This window comes from Trachemys scripta, chromosome 7, assembly GCF_013100865.1.
Source record: "Trachemys scripta elegans isolate TJP31775 chromosome 7, CAS_Tse_1.0, whole genome shotgun sequence".
NCBI classification, from domain to species: domain Eukaryota; kingdom Metazoa; phylum Chordata; order Testudines; family Emydidae; genus Trachemys; species Trachemys scripta.
Genome location: NC_048304.1, coordinates 89,912,520 through 89,932,370, shown reverse-complemented (window position 1 = coordinate 89,932,370; position 19,851 = coordinate 89,912,520).

Genomic DNA, 19,851 nt, shown 5'->3' with positions numbered 1-19,851 from the left:
AGGACAAGACGATACCAGGGTTCAAAAAAGAACTAGATAAGTTCATGGAGGATAGGTCCATCAATGGCTATTAGCTAGGATGAGCAGGGTTGGTGTCCCTAGCCTCTGTTTGCCAGAAGCTGGGAATGGGCGACAAGGGATGGATCACTTGATGATTACCTGTTCTGTTCGTTCCCTCTGGAGGCACCTGGCACTGGTTACTGTCAGAAGACAGGATACTGGGCTAGATGGACCTTTGGTCTAACCCAGTATGGCCATTCTTATCTGGCCTTTTGGCTGCTCTTTGGACACTTCTGTTGTGCTCATAGAAGTCTACTTTCCACATGATGGGGAAGTAATTTCTATTAATGTTAACAGGAAGTCAGCATGCCCACCTGGGTACAACAAAATTTCGGGTAACATATACTGCATCAAAAAGACAGCTGTGTTGGAATGCAAATGCAGAAGTCTGGACGTAGAACAGAACATTAAAATATTAATACATTATTTATATGATGAAGTTCATATCTTGATTCCTCATAAAATTGTTTAATAATTCTAGATGCTTCATAATTAACAATACAAGAATGCCCTTGTGTCACCTTAGGAAAGGAATGACTCAGACATGTTACAGTTGATATGGAAATTAGGTTTTGCGTTGTTTACACAGGGGAAATAGATGCCAAGGACTAAGCTTATAATTATATGGCTGTCTATAAGCAACTGAGGATTGGAGGGGGAAGTTTGAGACAGAATACATACTGGCACTAGAAAAGGTTCAGAAAAGGGCAACTAAAATGATTAAGGGTTTGGAATGGGTCTCATATGAGGAGAGATTAAAGAGGCTAGGACTCTTCAGCTTGGAAAAGAGGAGACTAAGGGGGGATATGATAGAGGTATATAAGATCATGAGTCATGTGGAGAAAGTGGATAAGGAAAAGTTATTTACTTATTCCCATAATACAAGAACTAGGGGTCATCAAATGAAATTAATAGGCAGCAGGTTTAAAACAAATGAAAGGAAGTTCTTCTTCACGCAGTGCACAGTCAACTTGTGGAACTCCTTACCTGAGGAGGTTGTGAAGGCTAGGACTATAACAGAGTTTAAAAGAGAACTGGATAAATTCATGGTGGTTAAGTCCATTAATGGCTATTAGCCAGGACGGGTAAGGAATGGTGTCCCTAGCCTCTGTCTGTCAGAGGGTGGAGATGGATGGCAGGAGAGAGATCACTTGATCATTGCCTGTTAGGTTCACTCCCTCTGGGGCACCTGGCATTGGCCACTGTTGGTAGACAGGATACTGGGCTAGATGGACCTTTGGTCTGACCCGGTACGGCCTTTCTTATGTTCTTATGTTACACAAACTCCTGAAGATAACGGGAAAAGTGGGAATTTGGCAAAATATTTACCCAACTTTATCATCATTATTGAGTCACTTGTACAATTCCCAGTATCTCAGATTGAAGAAATGACCTCAAAGGACTGCAGTACTCACTTATTCCTAGTGGTTCATATGAAAGATATTATGAAGAAACATAGTAGTGATATCCATGAACTAAATTTCATTCATCGGGCAAATGATTACCCCAAACTGTGTTCTGCCCACAAATCCATCTCCATTAATCATTTCCAGCATTACAACCCCCTGAACATCATAATGTAACTGTTGGTTTTGGGCAGGACTGGCCTTAGGGGCAGGAGATCAGGATGGTTGCTCTGGGCACTAATCTGGGGGGCAGGAGGCGCACCACATGACTCAGCTGCACTTCTTTCTCTCTCTTTTTTTTGGTAAAAACATCAAAGATATAGCTTTCCTTTGTATCCCAAATACTCTGTTCTGAGGTTCAATGTGGACACAATTCAGCCCTGCACAAGTGAAATTTAAAGCCTGTTAGCTCAAGACCAAAAGCAGTAGTTTTACACCACTGGAAAGGGGAGAATCCCAGCACTTGTTCCTACCCCTGATAGACCCTAAGATAGCAGACCCCAGAAGTATCTATTTTGTATAGAAAACCTATTTTAGTTAGAATTTTCCTCCCCCTCAGAGGCCTAGATATCTGGATTTATGATAAATAAGGCAGCCTGCCTTTGTAGGCAGAGACACATGAAAAACAGCAGCAATAACTATTTTAAAATATTTCTGAGAACCTCAACTTGTCTGACTCAGAATACTTATGGCAAAAGGAAGCAGAGATCTCATCCAATCAGCTCTGTAGCTCCCCATTGCAGAGCTTCAGTTTTTTTGATGTCCTTGGCAGATTGACCTTTTTCCTGGATGTAAGTCAGCTTGTCCTTGAGTCAGCTGGCCTTTCAGTAGCTTGGAAGGCTGTGGCTAATTTGTGTGGATCTGGTCCTCATGTAACATCATACACAACCAAGATACTCTAAAAAACAGTCTTCCATGAAGAGAGTTAGTTTTACTGTACATTTCTCAAGATCATGAGGGTGGAAATAAACACTGGCCTATAAAACACACTCCATCATAGCAGGCAGTGAAGGAATTTAACTGTTTTGTTCCAGGTTTCATATGTGAGCATTTATTGTTTCCTTGGCGTTTATACAGTTGGATTTTACATTCTGTTTACTCAGAAAATTAAGTCACATGCACTTTCACTTTTACCATATTCTGTGTGTTATTTAGAGAATTTTGAACTCTTATTAATGCTATTAATTTTATTAAATGTACACATTTGTGCCTGTGTCAAATGTACTATGCTGGAATATGCACCTCAAACACATTGCCAAACATTCATTTTATCCTTACTTACAACAACTTCATACTTAAACACTTTGTTCAAACCATGGGAACAGCCATTGTTACTAGGATGATTCCCCAATATGCCAACCCCTTAATGGGCCACCTCAAAGAAGAATTTCTGGCAAAATGAAACACAAAACAATATACCCCAGATAGACCGATGACATTTTCATGCTCTGGAGACATATCCTAAACTCCCTCAGATTTCTACCACAACACTATCTATCCATCCAAATTCTCTCTAGAATACTCTTACATCAACATCTGGAACACCACAATCAGCTTGAACAATGGAATCCTGAAAACAAGTAGATACAAGAAACTCTCAGATCTCCACACCTCCACAGATCCAGCAACAACTCAACATGCACCAAGAAATCTGTTATCTACAGCCAGGCACTCAGATACCACAGAATATGCTCTAAAGAGAAAGTCTGGAATGCACACGCAAATAAAATTAAAGCCACCTTCACTAAACAAGGCCACCCAAATACCATGGACCAGGTGTGCATAACTTGGAACCTGCCATGGGTCTATGGAAAAAATATCACTGATATCAACTCATCTAGATATTTACCTAGTTTTACAACAGGCTACATGAAAAGCACTAGTGAAGTCAGCACAAACTAAAATTTCATAGACCGTGGTTTTATACTACTTTTTATACTACTTTATATACTATACGATGAAATGTAAGTACAATTTTTATAGTCCAGTTCATTTATTTTATAATATGGTAAAAATGAGAAAGTAAGCAATTTTTCATTAATAGTTTGCTATGCCACCTTTGTATTTTTATGTCTAATTTTGTAAGTTTTTAAGAGAATTGAAACTTGGGTGTACAGTAGTCTGGAAAGGTCGAGAGCCACTGACCTATCCCTGGATCTGCAGGTGCTGAAGGCCCGAAGCATAGCAGTACTGCTAGAATTCTATTGCACAAAATGGGCAGATTAGGGAGTGACCATACATGAGGATTTGCCACCTTCTCTATACTACACAGCAATGGCTCCATGGTAGCTCTTTCCACAGAAGTATGAAGGAAAGATGGTAGACTCAAAGGAGTCAAGTTGCTCTTGTACCATAGTCTCTAATCTCCACAGGCTGTACACTGACAGATGAGCCACTAAACTAGACTATGTTGTGTAAATTAGGTTTTTTCCTGTGTGATTAAGAGCTACTGCTGATACAGGCTGTCTCTTTGGGATGCTGAAATTCTTGAGTGGACCTAATTTCAAAGTGTACCCCATAGCTTAATTGTCATTTGCTTAAACTGACCTCAGCAGCATAACTATTTTAATACAAACCAGATGCATTATCTTGTACTGAAGTATTACACAGTTATTGAACAGACTACTGATAACAGAAGTTTTTTGAAGTCTCTGCATACTGTAACTAAGAAGCTGCTACAAGTGGTTTTCTTTGGGGATTGCACTAGGTCTACCCTTTTCTCTTAATCAGCTAGCTCAGGTTCTTAGAATTTATATTTGAAGTACCCTTCATACATTTAACCCCCCTTGAAAGTATGCTGTACAAAGCAGGATAATGTATTTAAAAACATGATACTGTATTCAGATTTCTATTTCTTAAACTAGTTACACTTGTTAAAGTTAAGAGCACTAATTTAAAAAAATTACAAAAAACAGGATAATCCATAATATCCATCCAGAAAGTTTACCAAAGAGAAGCATCTGTAACACCAACACCTTTTTTCAGTAGCATTCATTTGACCTAAACATAGAGAGATAAAATACCTTCCCATCATCCAGTGGGTGAGTTTTTTTCCAGGATAAAAGCCTGTACTTACTGTACGTTATTCAAGCTGGAGTAATGACCTACAAAACCTTGCCTCAAATTTCAACACAGACTAAACTCTCAATACTTGGCCATTCATGTTTAGGTGCTTAAGCTCTAGCTATCCTGGATGGATGAGAATATGGAGGGGCAGAGTATCCTACATTTGCCTGGTTGTTACACACTCCTCTGAAGGGCCTGTCCCGGTAGAAATGAGATACTGGACTAGATGGATTGGTGCCTGGTCCAGTAGGGCAGTTCCTACATTCTCTTTCTGGGACAATGTACTAAAAGGATGGCCAAGAAGGTCGAATAGGCTTGCTGTACCTTTGGGATCTGGTGATCCAGAAGAAAAAAAAAGTGTTTAGGGCAGGATTTCCTGGTCTACCAAATCATTGGTGTGACAGTAACGAGGAGACAAAGTAAGCAGAGATCAGCTTCCAGGAAAATATCATGTGGTATATTTACTTGCTGTCTCAGACACCTTAATTGATACCTCCCGTTCAAAGACCACAGAACCAGGAACCAGCAACCTGGCCCTCAGTATCATCCAGATCAGTCCAACACCAGTTCCCAACAAAATTAACATCATTCACAATAATCTCATAAATGGCATTCAACCTAGCCTGCATAACTGAGACCAAGTTGCATAACTCTGCCAGCCTAATGTTAGCTCAGCTCATTCCAATAAGTCTCAGTGCAACACAAGCCCAGAAAGGGTCAAAGAGGTATAATGGTCACATAACCAGCCTTGCTGAGTAACAATGTCACTGCGGGTAGGGGATGTAGTGGGTGATTTGGAGAGATGCCTGGTGTGTGTCTGTCATAAATATACACAGGGCAGCTGTACTGAATTGCCTTACCAGTAAGGGGTTAATCAGTTAAATTAACCTAGGTGGCACCTGACCAGACCAATGGGGAAAGAAGATACTTTCAAAACTTGTGTGGGGGGGGGGGAGGTTTTGTTTGTGCTCTCTGTATATTCCCTCTCTGGATGGAGAGAGAGACCAAGCAGATAAAACATCTCCTAAATACATACATGAAATGAGCATCTAAGATTACAAAAATTGTAAGTAATGGCAAGGAAATGCATTAGATTATCTTTTGTTTTAGCATAGGGAAAATTCACAAGCTAAGAGTGAGTTTTATTCTTTTTTTCTTTTTTTTTTTTTTGTAACTTTGCAGCTGAGCCTAGAGGGGAATCCTCTGTTTTTTAAATCTTTTTATCACCCTGTAAAGTTACCTTCCATCCTGATTTTACAGAGGTGCTTCTTTTACTTTTTTCTTTAAAATATTTTTTTCTTTTAAGAACCTGATTAATGTTCAGTGTCCTAAAAACCAAGGGGGTTGGTTTGTGCTCACATTGTAACCAATTGGTTAGTATATTATTCTCAAGCTTCCCCAGGAAAGGGGGTGAAGGGGCTTGGGGGGATATTTTGGGGAAATAGGGACTCCAAGTGGTCCTTTTCCTGATATTTTTGTCTAAATCACTTGGTGGTGGCAGCAATACCATCCAAGGACAAGGAAAGGATTGGTGCCTTGGGGACGTTTTTAACCTAAGCTGGTAGAAATGAGCTTAGGGGGTCTTTCGTGCAGGTCCCCACATCTGTACCCCAGAGTTCAGAGTGGGGCGGGAACCCTGACAGTGTCACTAGGTGAATCTGATTTGGAGTGAGTTGCAGGGGATGACTGAAGGAGGTTAGTGGGGAATGACTGTGATGGGGGGAAAATGAGTAAGAGGAGGACTAGATTATGCGGGGACAGAGTGTTTGAAAGATGCTGTATATCATTTTTCTTTAACAGCATATGCAATGGACACGGCTGCTCTTCCTGCCTCAGTTGCCTGATGCCATGCTTGCAGCATGATCTTTATCCCAATCAACTCATCTGGCAAGTTAAAAAAAAAAAAAAGAATATATGCTGTTGTTAAAAAGGAATTTTTTTGCAGAAGTTCTATGGCCTCCATTATACAGGAGGTCAGACAAGATTACAACAGTCCCTTCTGGCCTTGGAATCTATGAATATGAATACAAATCAAGAACCAGAAATACACACTTGTTACAGAACTACTGGGAATTTGTAAAAAAACAACACACACCAAAGCGGAAACCTCATAATTAAATAAGTTGGTAGCAAAGTTGGCAAGTGCAGACAGAGGGGAAACAGTAGAAGGAGAAGCTCAGCTAAAAACCAAAAGTAGGTGGTGGCACTTCCATATTTTGTCCCAGGCGATTTAAATCCTGACACACAGAGTGAGGAACATTTGCAGGATTGGGCCCATGCGTGCACACACGTGCATTCTCTTTCTCAGCTATAAAAGGTTTTTTTCATTACCAGATTAAGTTTTTCGTCAAAGGTTTTGCAAATTGCTCTTTAGTTTTACAGCAATCGCTGAACATTCTACAGAAGTAAATTCCTTTATCCCTAAAAAAAAAAAAAATGTATTGTTTCACAGATTAACTATCCTGAACAGCCAACTGTCTATTCACTAGCTCCCTGAATAAAATAGGTCATTGTGAAACAGATAAATTTAACAGACTGCTTATGGTTTTTATGTATTTTCACATTCTTTGGAAAACTTTATGCTTGTTTGCCTAGCAGTATTTTGGAGTGAGAAAAAGAGACTTGAAAGAACTGATTGGGAATTTTATGACAAAACTAAAAAATGTTCATTAATAAAACCTAAAGCGTTTTGGAGAAATGTATCAGGTTTGATGAATCTCTGGCAGGTACTTGCATGGTCTCCTGCCAGCCAGCAAGCCTGAGCTTCCAAGGTAGCATTGCCATGCTATTCAGTGGTGGGCAGCAGTGAAACCAATTTCAGTCAGCAGCTGTTGGGACCCTGGTGAGAATATTTTGTTTCAGAAACACCAACTATGGGTGATTCTGAAACAAAATTTTAGAGAATTTCTGTTTCATGGGAAATTTTGGGGAAACCAAAATTGCAAAAGGTTGAAATTTCCTTCCAAATAGAGATTTAGAAGTTAGGTCCTGCTTTAACGCTAAGGCTACAAGTCTTGGAAAGGCCATTACAAAAAGTTCTATATTACATTTAGCAGATATTTATGAACAAAACAAAGTAGAAGAGTCTATTCTGAGTAGGTTCTCTCTCATTTTGTAATATTACGGGATATATTTGCACACTTGCACATATGTTGTGGCTATAGAATGAGGTGAAAGCCTATACAAGTTCAATTACCTGAGAAAATGCAATAAATCTCTGGGAAAGCATTGGTTATTGTGTCATTGCTTTTCTGAAATGGAAATCAGGAAATAATAAAGCAGACAGGTCATAGCCCTGGTTCTGCAAATGAGTTTTGACTCAAGTTCTGTATGACATCATTGACAACCAATCAGAAGGATTCTTCCTGTTAAGCATTAAGTCATTTCATAATTTGGTGAACTGAATGGGAAAAAAAAATCTTGATGGACGCTTGTGTTTAAAAATATCTGTTCAACTTTCCAGTCAATTTTGTAATAGCACAATGAAAGCATTAAGGAAACATTTAAGGACATATTCATAGTGGTGTAATTGCTTGTGTGCTATTATTTACAATATCTTTCTGTTTCAAAAGTACATTCATTCTGAATAGGATGATAATCCTGTAATAGGTCATCTCCACAGTACACTGGAATCTGACAAACAGGCTGTTTCTTGAAATAATGCAATTTGTAACCTTTATGAATTTACTCCAGCAGTGTTTCAAATATAGAATAAAAAAGTAGCAAAATGTAGTCAGATTAAGTAGTACTTTAAATTACTTTCTTTGGTTTCATCCTGCAAGCTTAGGTTCTAATGTGTACATGAACAGGATTGCAGTCCATTTCTCATAATCATCTCACCATTTTTGTTAAATGTTTTGTATTGTGGCATTAAGTTCAGAGGATTGTAGAAGAAAATATTTCCAACACACAACCATCATTTTAACCAGGATTTTTTTCCCCAACAGAAAAAGCTATTAAGAAAAAGACAGAAAACAGTTCTTTGATCCATCACGCTATTCACTAGTAATCACATTATCTTATTGGCATAGTCTTTGTTATTTTATCTCTCCTTCCCCTGTCCTTACTACTGTTTTGTTACTTGTGTCATGTCAAAAATTCATTTGTAATCCTCTCAATACAGATACATTGTTTCATCTGTTTTAGGAGTTGCTTTTTGGGGTGATGTCAAAAGGAAATTTCTATGAAGAAAAGAAATATGAAAAAACTCTTAATGTCTTTAAAAATCACTTCCAACTAATCTGGGACAAGAAGCACTAAAATTCATTAATCACCATATGGTTACTGTATGGCACAGTTGAAATTGTTTGGGTGCCTTAACTGTACATTTACATACCATGACGGGTTTGGAATTTTCTCAAGTTTAATTTTAGTTCTGAATTTCTACTGCTTGTTTAAAGGATAATTACAACATCCCTGTAATATCAGTAATTTAAAAATGATAAACATGTACTCTCACCCTTCATTTTAGCATAGTTTTTTGTCTGGGAATGAGTATAGTAAAATCAGTGTTGAGATGTACAGTATAACACCACAAATTGATAAACACCATTCCCCTAGAATGTTACATAGTAGCACGTTTGAACAGATGCCAGAATTGTCTTTGGAGGAAAAAACTCACTTAGTTATTGTCTATTATAGAAATATTAGATTTGCTTGCAGTCTGTCTCCCAAAAACATCTCTTTGGCTACATGTAAGGCAGAAGAAGAAATTGGCTGGCTGAGAGTTGTTAGCTAAATACTTCTAAAGGATTTCCAGGTAGTGGAAAACGATAGATTGAGAGCTAGCTTGAAGGGGGAATGGGAGGAGAAAGCTGGTCACAGCAATCTCAGATCTCTTTCAACAGGAATATATTTTAAACATATACTAATACAGTAAATTAAATAAATTTGTATCTTGGTACTACTGCGGTCCACCAATTGGTAGTTGACTGCTACAAATTTGTGCTAGCCCTTGTCATTTTCATGTTGAGGAGTAATTTATCCAATTTCTTTTCATAACATTTGACTCAAATTTACTAGTTCTGTGGAACCTTCTGATGAAGTTCTGAGGCAGGGGTGGCCAAACTGTGGCTCTTTTACCATTAAAGTGCAGCTCACAACCCCCTCCGCCTCCCATTTTCCACCTACCAGACTGGGTGGTGAGGAGAGCTCAGGACCTCTGCCTTGCAGCAGGGTGGTGCGATAGGAGCTTCTGCCCAGGGGGGAGGATGGTCTCGGGGCTTCAGCCCTGCAAGGCGCATCTGCTGGGGCTCAAGCAAGAGTGGGGCTGACTCCTTGAGTCCCGACTCCTGGCAGGTGTGCTCTGGTTTTTGAGATTCTGAAAATTGTCGTATGTGGTTCGGAGGGCCAGTAAGTTTGGCCACCACTGTTCTGAGGTCCTATACGTAGTCTTTGTTCATTCACAGTTAGAGGATTGTCAGAAAGAAGAACCCTCATTGACCAGATAAATAGAAGTAGATTAATTAATAGATGTGAATTGTTTAGAGCAGTATTGAGGTAGTGCTCTATAAAGGTCTTATATCCCACCAACTCCTGCTATGGCTAACCCTTGTATTAAGTTCGAAGGAAGTCAACTTACCAAGGTTCCAATTCAGCAAAGCACTTAGGCATGTGCAGATCTTTAAGCATGCAAGTAGACTCTTTAGTAGGATAATGTTAGTAGGATAAAATAATGTTTAAAATTATCTTTCCTCCTCTCCCCACCAAAAAAACAAAAACAAAAACAAAAAACCCCCTAAAAACACCCCTAAAAAGATCACACTTAATTGAACAGAAATACTAACAGAACTCATAGAAACTTCATGAGCACCCTCTACTGCCTACTTTTAGAAATGCCACTGTGGGAGAGGGAAATATAAGTAGTCCTAATAACCAAACTGCCATTCATATTTTTACCACTCTGAATGAGTAAGGAGCCTTTTACAATTTTTTCCTTTTCTTTTTCTGTGGGGAATCTACTTGAAATTATCTTTTAGACTGGAAACTTTGGAGAAAAGTTGATCTACCTGGATAATATGAAAATCTTAATTTGATCCTGATAAAACTAAGGCTCTTATCATGCAAAGACTTACATATTTGCTTAACTTTATTCACTGTGAGTAGTCCCATGAGCTTCAGGTGCGTAAATGTTTTAAGGATCGATGCTATGCTAAGCCACTTCAAGATCAATAACATTTACCAAGTCATGAGGAATGGTAAATCTGTCAGAATGCACACCCTGCTGCCTTAGACAGAGGAGCTTTAGCTAGACCAGTAGAGGAAAGAGGGCTGTGGGCCCTTTAAGGAGTTCCCCTTCCTCATAGGAGTTCAGCTTTCTCTTGGGCTGCAGAGGGTGGGGAGGAGGCATCTTCTGGTCAGAGAGGCGCAGTGGAAGTCCATTGTCTCCCAATCACTTGAGTACATATAAACCATTGCAGCCAAGCTAGTTGTTGGTGCCTCCTGGTGGCAGGTGTCCAGTCCAGGTAGTCCTTCCATAGGAGGCCTGGTTCCCTTAAATTGGTATTAGATGTGGACTTTAGGGAAGGCATCTCCTAAGCAGCTGAGGAATGGGATGAGGCTCCTACATTCTGATGCCAAGAGACACTCCTCTTTTCCCTAGCAGCCCCTTAACCCTCATACAAGGGGAAGGATATTGAGTCCCAGCAATGAGCTTATACCAGGCATGGAGACCGGATGGCACCCCTTCTACAAGTGAACTGCTAAGGAAGGGAAGGATGACCTGCACTCTACAAGTTATGGCCAAATAACTCATCTGGGAACTGAGTTAATTTCAGACTAGTTAAATCATATATCTTGGATCTTGTCTTTCTTCCTGTGTGTCTGGGGCAACAGCTTAGGTAGTGAACTTCCCAACATTGTTGAATGTTTAGAGATGAAAATTGGATCTGTTGGATAATCTGCAAAAGAGCTCTGTGTAAACTCGAAAGCTTGTCTCTCACCAACAGAAATTGGTCCAATAGAAGATACTACCTCACCCATCTTGCCTCTATCATCCTGGGACCAATCACAGCTACAATACTACATACATACAACAATTTTATACATGACCATTCTGATTCTGAAATCATATGCGTAAGTGTTTCTTCAATAAAATGCACAAACTTAGCCTTTCCAAATATCTTGTATGAACAATGGTAGCTAAAGTAGATCTGAAATTAGGTCAAGAAACATACATCCATCTTTAAATTTGTTTATGGAGGAAGAATATATGCTGAACAATCCCGAAAAAATCATATTTGCTGAAGCTTTTTTTTTTAAGCTCTATGTTGATTCAGAGTCCCCCGCCCCCCTCTTTCTTCAGAGGTATCACAGAGGTGAAATTTAAATGGGAAAATAATCTATATATAGAAGTTCAAATATATAGTATGCTCTAGATATAACCACACCCATAGTAGATATTGTGTCCCACTTTGGGGAAAAAAAAATCTTTTTTTCTGTTGCATTTGGTATTTGATTTTCTTTGGCTTCATTAATTTTGGTCCCAAGTCTGTAATGTGATATGCTGTCATGTACCTGTGCACAGTTCCACTGAAACAATTGGAAATTGAAGCCAGACAAATTCACACTAGAAATAGGACACATTTTTAAATGGTGTGAGTAACTAACCATTGGAACAAGGATCTTGATGGATTCTCCATCACCAACAATTTTAAAGTAAAAATTGGATGTTTTTCTAAAAGATGAACTAGGAATTATTTTGGGGAAGTTGTATGGCTTGTGCTATGCGGTCAGACTGGATCACAGTGGTTCCTTCTGGCCTTAGAATCTATGAATCTATTAAATCAACTCTGCATTAGTACAGAGATGTGTGCTAGCAGGATTACAGGAACAACAACTAAAATAAAACATTTTGGCAAAGCAAGAAAGAGAATCAGAATTAGATCTAGAGGGTAAATTTCCTTACTCTTCCATCTTCAAAATAGGAACATGAGAATATCATGCAGATTGTGCCAGGAACTGTGGCTCCAAGAACACAAGTTTTACATTAAAGGTTATGCCATCTGTTCAAATCATGTTGAAGTGTTTTCATTTTTCTTTAAGCTATCATGACTTTAGGCATTCCTGTCTACAGTGTTCAGGTCTAATAAACTGCACATAACTGCAAAGATAAAATATTCCTTCACCTCACAAAGGATCATAGACTCCGAGGTTTAGTCTACAATTGCAGACAGAATGAAGAAGGCAGTTGCAATAATTCTTGTTTTACTATGGGTTAATTGAAATTTACCAAGACCTCTCGTCAGGGTGCCCTGCCTTTTTTGACCTTGCTAATGCCAGCTCAGATTCTTTGGATCCACTACTAAACTCAGATGAGTACCAGACTGTTAACTCTTGACCCTACCCTTCGTGTTATTTCATGCTTTTTCCAAAGATTCTCTTCTAGGGTTTGTATTCATTTAGCAAAGCCAAAATTGTTACCGTACCACTTCATTTACACAATGGGCAAATGACTTGATAGCCACAGACATTTGGCATCTAATAAAGCAGTTTTACAAAGCCCATAAAAGGGCTAGAAGTAGGAGATTCCAAGACATTCAAGTAAGATCTTTAGTATGTGTCAGTGAAGCAGACCATTTGAACTATATCAAAGTTGTCATGTATAGACATATAAATGTTTCCTTGTATTATAGCATAACAGGGGTAATTAAATTTGCATGAAGTAGATGTTGGTTCTAGTTAGTATTGTTTGAGTCTATTAAATAAATTTCACTTTGATTATTTTTAGCATCATATTATTTGAGGGCTATTCTTTTCCCACACATCTCAAATTATGCAAGAAAGGGTGATCTTTGAAAATGCTTGTTAGTATGGAAATTGCAAGACTTTCAGTATTTTAGGTGATTCTGTACAGTGCTAAACAAAACCAAATGTTCCTCTCCACTCAACGGTAGTTTTCATGGATTTATGAGATTAAAACGGTGTTTCAGTTCCTCAGAAAAATGTCATAATGCAAAGGTGTAATGCATATCCTTTTAGACCTACTAGTTTGTAAATTTCAGTTTGTGGTTGGAATTATTAACTTTTCCACCTCTAATTTCAAGCACTAGGCCAAAACTTGTTCTCAGTTACACTAATGCAGGGCAGCATGGTGCCCCCTGTATACGATAACTATTTCAGCTAATAGTACCGGTATACTAGAGAGAGCAATTTTGTCCTTAACAGAGAAACAGTGTCCTAAAATTTATTTTTTAATACTTTTGTATAATAAGCAGGCACACACTGCCCTAAAGAGCTCAGATTCCATTCCACTTTGGGGTATTTTGCTGCAAGGGCAGAGAGTTTATTTTCTTGAGACATGAGAATTGCCTAAATTGAAACATTTCACATATTTTCTCTAAATATTGTGGACCCAAACTTGTATGAAAATTCACACTGACCTCAGTGGGGCTCAGCATTGGCGCAGGGATCCACCCACACAGATCTAATTGCAGGATCGGGTCAATAGCTTGGACATCTTTGCCTTCTCTAGCACATTTTGGGTACAGTTACTAGTAGCTAATCTCTTTGTTTTTAAATGTATTAATATTTTATTATGTTTAGTAGTAGTAGTAGTAATGTACAGATTCCAAGCATTCGATCAATATTTAGATATACACTGTAGATAAAAATGCCTATTTCAAGTGTAAATGCTTTTAATAAACTTCAACAAACCCATAAAACGAAGTAACAATTAACTCCAGCTACTAATCCACACATACATCACCGCAAACCTAAACAAAAAAGCCATTAAAATATATAATAAAATATCCTGCACTCCAGTAACACCAACTTTTTTGCATCTCTCTCTCCCCCAAACACCAAGATGTTGCACAAATTCAAGATATTTTGGGTAGAGAACACAGAACACACAACCAGCAATTCTCTTTCTTTTAGGTCTATGAAGAACCAACCTGAGCTCCTCTGTTCAGATCAAGTGCAGTATTATATGAGCAAAGGGATGGTATTTCCAAGAAGACCACCATTTAAAGTCAATACAAATACCTCAATCATAAATCAACAGCCCTCCCTTCCAACAAGGTGACAGATCCCTAACATTATGAACTGGTGTCTGGAGTAAACAAAATTTTTAATGTTAGTTTAATTAATTCCAAACAGTTCTCAAGGACTCACCACAGGGACAGCCAGTTTCACTAGAACAATTAAGCCTTAGATTTACTCCCCCATTCACATCAAGTAGGATCATTTCTTAATTTGAACATTTTAAATTTTCTTTTTTTACTGGGAGTTCAGCCCAGGACAAACATTTCAAGTTCAAGGCTTTTGGAGGAATCAAAAACTGAACTTTACAGGAATAGGATGAGTAACAAGGAGAAAGCACCAGGATCTATAGCCAATGGTCAACTCTTCTGACTGCGAAGGGATTTGAAAATGGTGAAAAAAATCCATACACCATTGGCTGATATCTGGGGTCAGAAGTCAAATTAATGGGTTAAAAACACATATAATACTTCTTTTAGAGCCTCCTGAGACCCAGTATTGAGGGCACATGAAAGGAGATTTACTAGGCCCCAAACAGAGCTCTCAAGAGAAAGTCTGTTTCAAGAGAAGTCTATCTTCTTGTCCAAGTAATTATATAGCTCCCCCATCACCATACAATCTGAGTGCTTCACAATCATTAATGAATTTATCCTCACAGCACTTCTGTTTCTCCTTGACTAGCATTTCTAGCAACAGACCAAATTTATTAGCCTTTTTAATTAATATCACCATTCTCAAGTTCAACTTTTTGCAGTTTTAAACATGGTTCATTTTCTCAGAGCTAAAACAATCTTTTCAAATGCAAAATTTATAAATTAACTCATCCTATAATGTCTAGAATTAACGGCGGAACAAACTGCTAGTCAGGTAGGTAAATGGGATTGTTGGTCATTCAGTTGACTCTAGTCTGGCCTGACTTAAGCTTTAAGACTATAATGCTGATTCTTATTTCAACAATTTATTGTTTTAACCAGGCAGACTGGCACTCCGAAGGAACAAAAGGGTCATAGTAATGAACAAAACCTCCTTTAATAAATTATGGGAAGGAATTTATCTTCTCATCTAGACATAACTGCCTCTTTGAATCGATGTTATGATCATGGATGATGATATGATACATAATAGTTAAAGCACATCATCTCAAAAAACTACTTCAGGGGTTTGAAATCTTCCTAAACACTGGCCCAGACTGGGCTGTGAGCAATAGGGAACTTGCCCAGTGGGGTACATGCTTCCTTAGGCTATAGTTCTGGTATATATGAGTTTTAACTGAATTATTGAACGTTAGTGCCTTCATACTTATGGCTGCCACTATCTTTTGTAAGCCCAGTTTTCACCCATTTCTAACTTCCCCCATACTAAAATATTCCCACTGGAATTTCAGATGCTAAATCTCATTTCAGGGTAGAATTTTTCTGGGAAGTTTGGAAATGAACCACATACTAGATTTAAAATATGGGGCCTGATCCTAATTGGTATAAGCCAGTATAGTTCTGGTGAAGTGACTGGAGCTACGCCAATCTACACTAGCTGAGGATCCTGCTCATGGTATTTTTTCAAAATGTTTTACCTTATGGTTGAGACAAATTTCCTAATATTTTTGGTACCTTTATATTTCAAAAATGGCTTGACCTAAAATCTCTTTTGTTGACCTTGCTGAGAAGAGATGCCTTTTATTTATATTTATGTATTTGGAGAGGAAAAGGGAGTAGTAGCATTTAATGGGAGAATTAGTCTCCCCCCCCTCCAAAAAAAAAAAAAAAAAAAGACCTGTTATATTTTAGGTTAAGTGCCATTCAAAACAAGACATACAGTTTAAAAAAAAATAACTAACAAATTCCATATATTAAAAACTCAGAAAAATCAAGCTAAATTTACATAAACGAGTCTGAAGATTTTAACATCTAATTCTCATAACAGAGAATTTGGCACTTCGTACTGTTCAGAATTTTATTTTCTCCAACCTTTTTATTCTGTGCACCACTTTAGTAAGAGAATCAATTACAATCACCTCAACTTACCCCCTGCCCCCAATTCCCACTGTTTGGGTCTGAAAATAATTAATTCTACAGACCACTGTGATTCACAGCCAAGTTTGAGAACTTGAGTCTTGAAAAGCAAAAAATATAAGGAAATAAAGGAAGTGGCTAAAAAGCCACCTATTCATAATAATCGTTTCTGTGCTAAAAACTTACTCTGGGATTTTATATTTAAAGAAATGAAAATATATGATGACAGAATGACCACTAATTAAAACAGCACAATTGGCAGATGCTATACACACACACACACACACACACACACACACACTTCATGCTGATCTGCAGCCTTAAAGCAGAATCAGCTAGATCCCCTTTTCATGGTTCTCAATCATCCACAAGGCACTCTGAAGTAGGCTTTCACCAGAGGATTCACTTATGATACCTAGAATTCTGTGTTGAGCGTGAGTAAATAAAAATGTGTTCACTGATTACCATTACCACAACTTAACCCCTTCACTGCTGAAGTCTTAAATGCAATCTTTGTTTTTAAGCAAGAAATGCTAACATTGTCAGACAAGACGCAGCAAACTTCAGTAACTTATTATGGAAAAAAACTTGGCATTCTTCTTCAAGGGCTTCTGTATATTCCCACTTTCCAGATATGGCAACTAGCCATCAAATTGTGGAACTGTCTTGAAAAGCAGTTGTTCTCTGGGGGATGCATGATAGTTCTCTCATGAGGGTGACATCATATATAGGGAAGTGCACCCCTGAGCTGCTTCAGTTTCCTCTCCACAATCACAGAAAGTGAACAGAACTCTTCTCCATGTCCTCAGCACTAGACTTTCCCATAAGCCTAGCGTTAGACCAGGGGTAGGCAACCTATGGCACAGGTGCCGAAGGCGGCACGCGAGCTGATTTTCAATGGCACTCGCATTGCCCGGGTCCTGGCCACCAGTCCGGGGGGCTCAGCATTTTAATTTAATTTTAAATGAGGCTTCTTAAACATTTTAAAAACCTTATTTACTTTACATACAACAATAGTTTAGTTATATATTATAGACATAGAAAGAGACCTTCTAAAAACATTAAAATGTATTACTGGCACGCGAAACCTTAAATCAGAGTGATAAATGAAGACTCGGCACACCACTTCTGAAAGGTTGCTGACCCCTGCTTTAGACTTTGCTGCACATAGCTATCTTATACAAGACAGTTTAGTGTAAATAGCCCTCACCAACCTGGAAACCCTTGGCTTTTACTGGGAATATTTCAGGCCTTGAGAGCCTCATAATGGCTCAGGAAGTGCATCTATTGCCTAGTGATCATCCTGGAGACCATCATCCATGTCTAGTGCCTGCAATGTCATGGAGTAACACATGCTGTAACCCAATGTGCAGTTTGCCAAGTCTTCACACATCAGAAGGGACATTGCTTGTGGCTCCAGTTTCGTCTGGCTTCCCAAAGCCCACAGCCTCATACCTCAGTGGGACCATTGGTGTCTCCGAGACCAGTCTCCAGGCCGAAGTCCTCTTACACAGACCCAATATGTACTTTATTCCTCCAGCACCACCTTCTATCACAGGCTCAAGACCAGTCTTCTTGGCCCTATACTAGAAAAGAAATCCTTCACCAGCACCATGTGATTGAATCTAAAGCAGCACCAAAGGCCAAAATGGCATGGTCCATTAAGCCTCAATAAACCCGTTGTTGATGCAGGAAGTAATCACCTCATTGCCTACTCCTCTCTGACATGATTTCCCTCAGCACCAATTTGAGACTTGTCCTCTGGCAACAAGACCTCCATCACTGCACCTCATGAGTAGTCAGATGCTCAATTGGGTAAAAAGTCTGGAAAAGAGGAAATGTTTTCCCATAGAAGGGGTGTGAACAGCAGAAAAAGCATCAGTGACAGCATTTTTCCCCTCCTTCGTGACTCTCATATGCTTTGAAGACTCTCACATAGCACCATAACCTCCTCTCAGCATGTCTCCAGAGCCAGAAATCTCAGCATTGACTAATTCAGACTCCTTACCACTTCAGATTCCAATAATACTTTTGAACTCTCCAAGTCTGAGTGGCGGGTTTCCACTGAGGTTACTAGCCACTCCTATACATGCATTTATGCTACCTGACTCTGCAATGGTAACCACTCTTCCAGTAGCAATTCACAGCTACCTCAGAGTACCTTTGACTCCTTCACAGAAAAATCTGCAGAATCCCCCAACTCAACCCCAGGACACCAAACCTCTCCCCTTGCCTCAAATCCAGACATTGTGGAAGGATATAATGCAGAACACTCTTAAATTGCTCATGTGACCTTTCATACAGGACTCCATGAAGGCCTTTTTGGAATCTGCAAGACAAAATCTAGCACCCATCTTAGCACCAGCGTCAATACCCCTTTATCATGCCCTCCCTGGCATTGATGCTTTCACCAGTGCCTAGTCCTCACCAGGTGCCAATACTACCTTCTTTTCCAGCACTGATACAAGCAACAGATCCCTGAGAGTTGCAAGAGTATCTGGATATCCAAGGAATGGGGAAACTCCTTCAGAGGAACCATATGAGCATTCTGTGGAAGACCATAGAGATGCCCAAAGATCAAACTGATGTTTCATCTGTTTCCCTTCATGATCAACAGAGAGAATTTTGAGAGCCACTGGGGAGAATGGCAAATACTCTCCAGCTGCAAACAAAGGTGATGACAATGGGGACATCCAATCCCCTGTATGACATATTAGAGATGCTCTGCATCTTACTTCGGGCCTTCTCAACCTGATCAAGCTTATCCGACTGTCTCCTTTTTCAACCTCACTTGAGTTCAAAGGAGCAATCTATCTGTATCCTGCGTCAGCTAAAGGACACCAATTCCTACTGCAGCATCCTCTAGACCAGGGGTTGGCAACGTTTGGCACATGGCTCGCCAGAGTAAGCACCCTGGCGGGCCGGGCCAGTTTATTACCTGCTGACACAGCAGGTTCGGCCAATCACGGCCCCCACTGGCCGCAGTTCACTGTCCCAGGCCAATCACCTGGTGGAGCACTGATTGCTAATCTCCCACAAGTGGGAATGCACAGACGCCCCCAAAGAAGGAATAGTTGACAGTCATAGAATCATAGAATCATAGAATATCAGAGTTGGAAGGGACCTCAAGAGGTCATCTAGTCCAACCCCCTGCTCAAAGCAGGACCAATTCCCAGCTAAATCATCCCAGCCAGGGCTTTGTCAAGCCGGGCCTTAAAAACCTCCAAGGAAGGAGATTCCATCACCTCCCTAGGTAACGCATTCCAGTGTTTCACCACCCTCCTAGTGAAATAGTTTTTCCTGATATCCAACCTGGACCTCCCCCACTG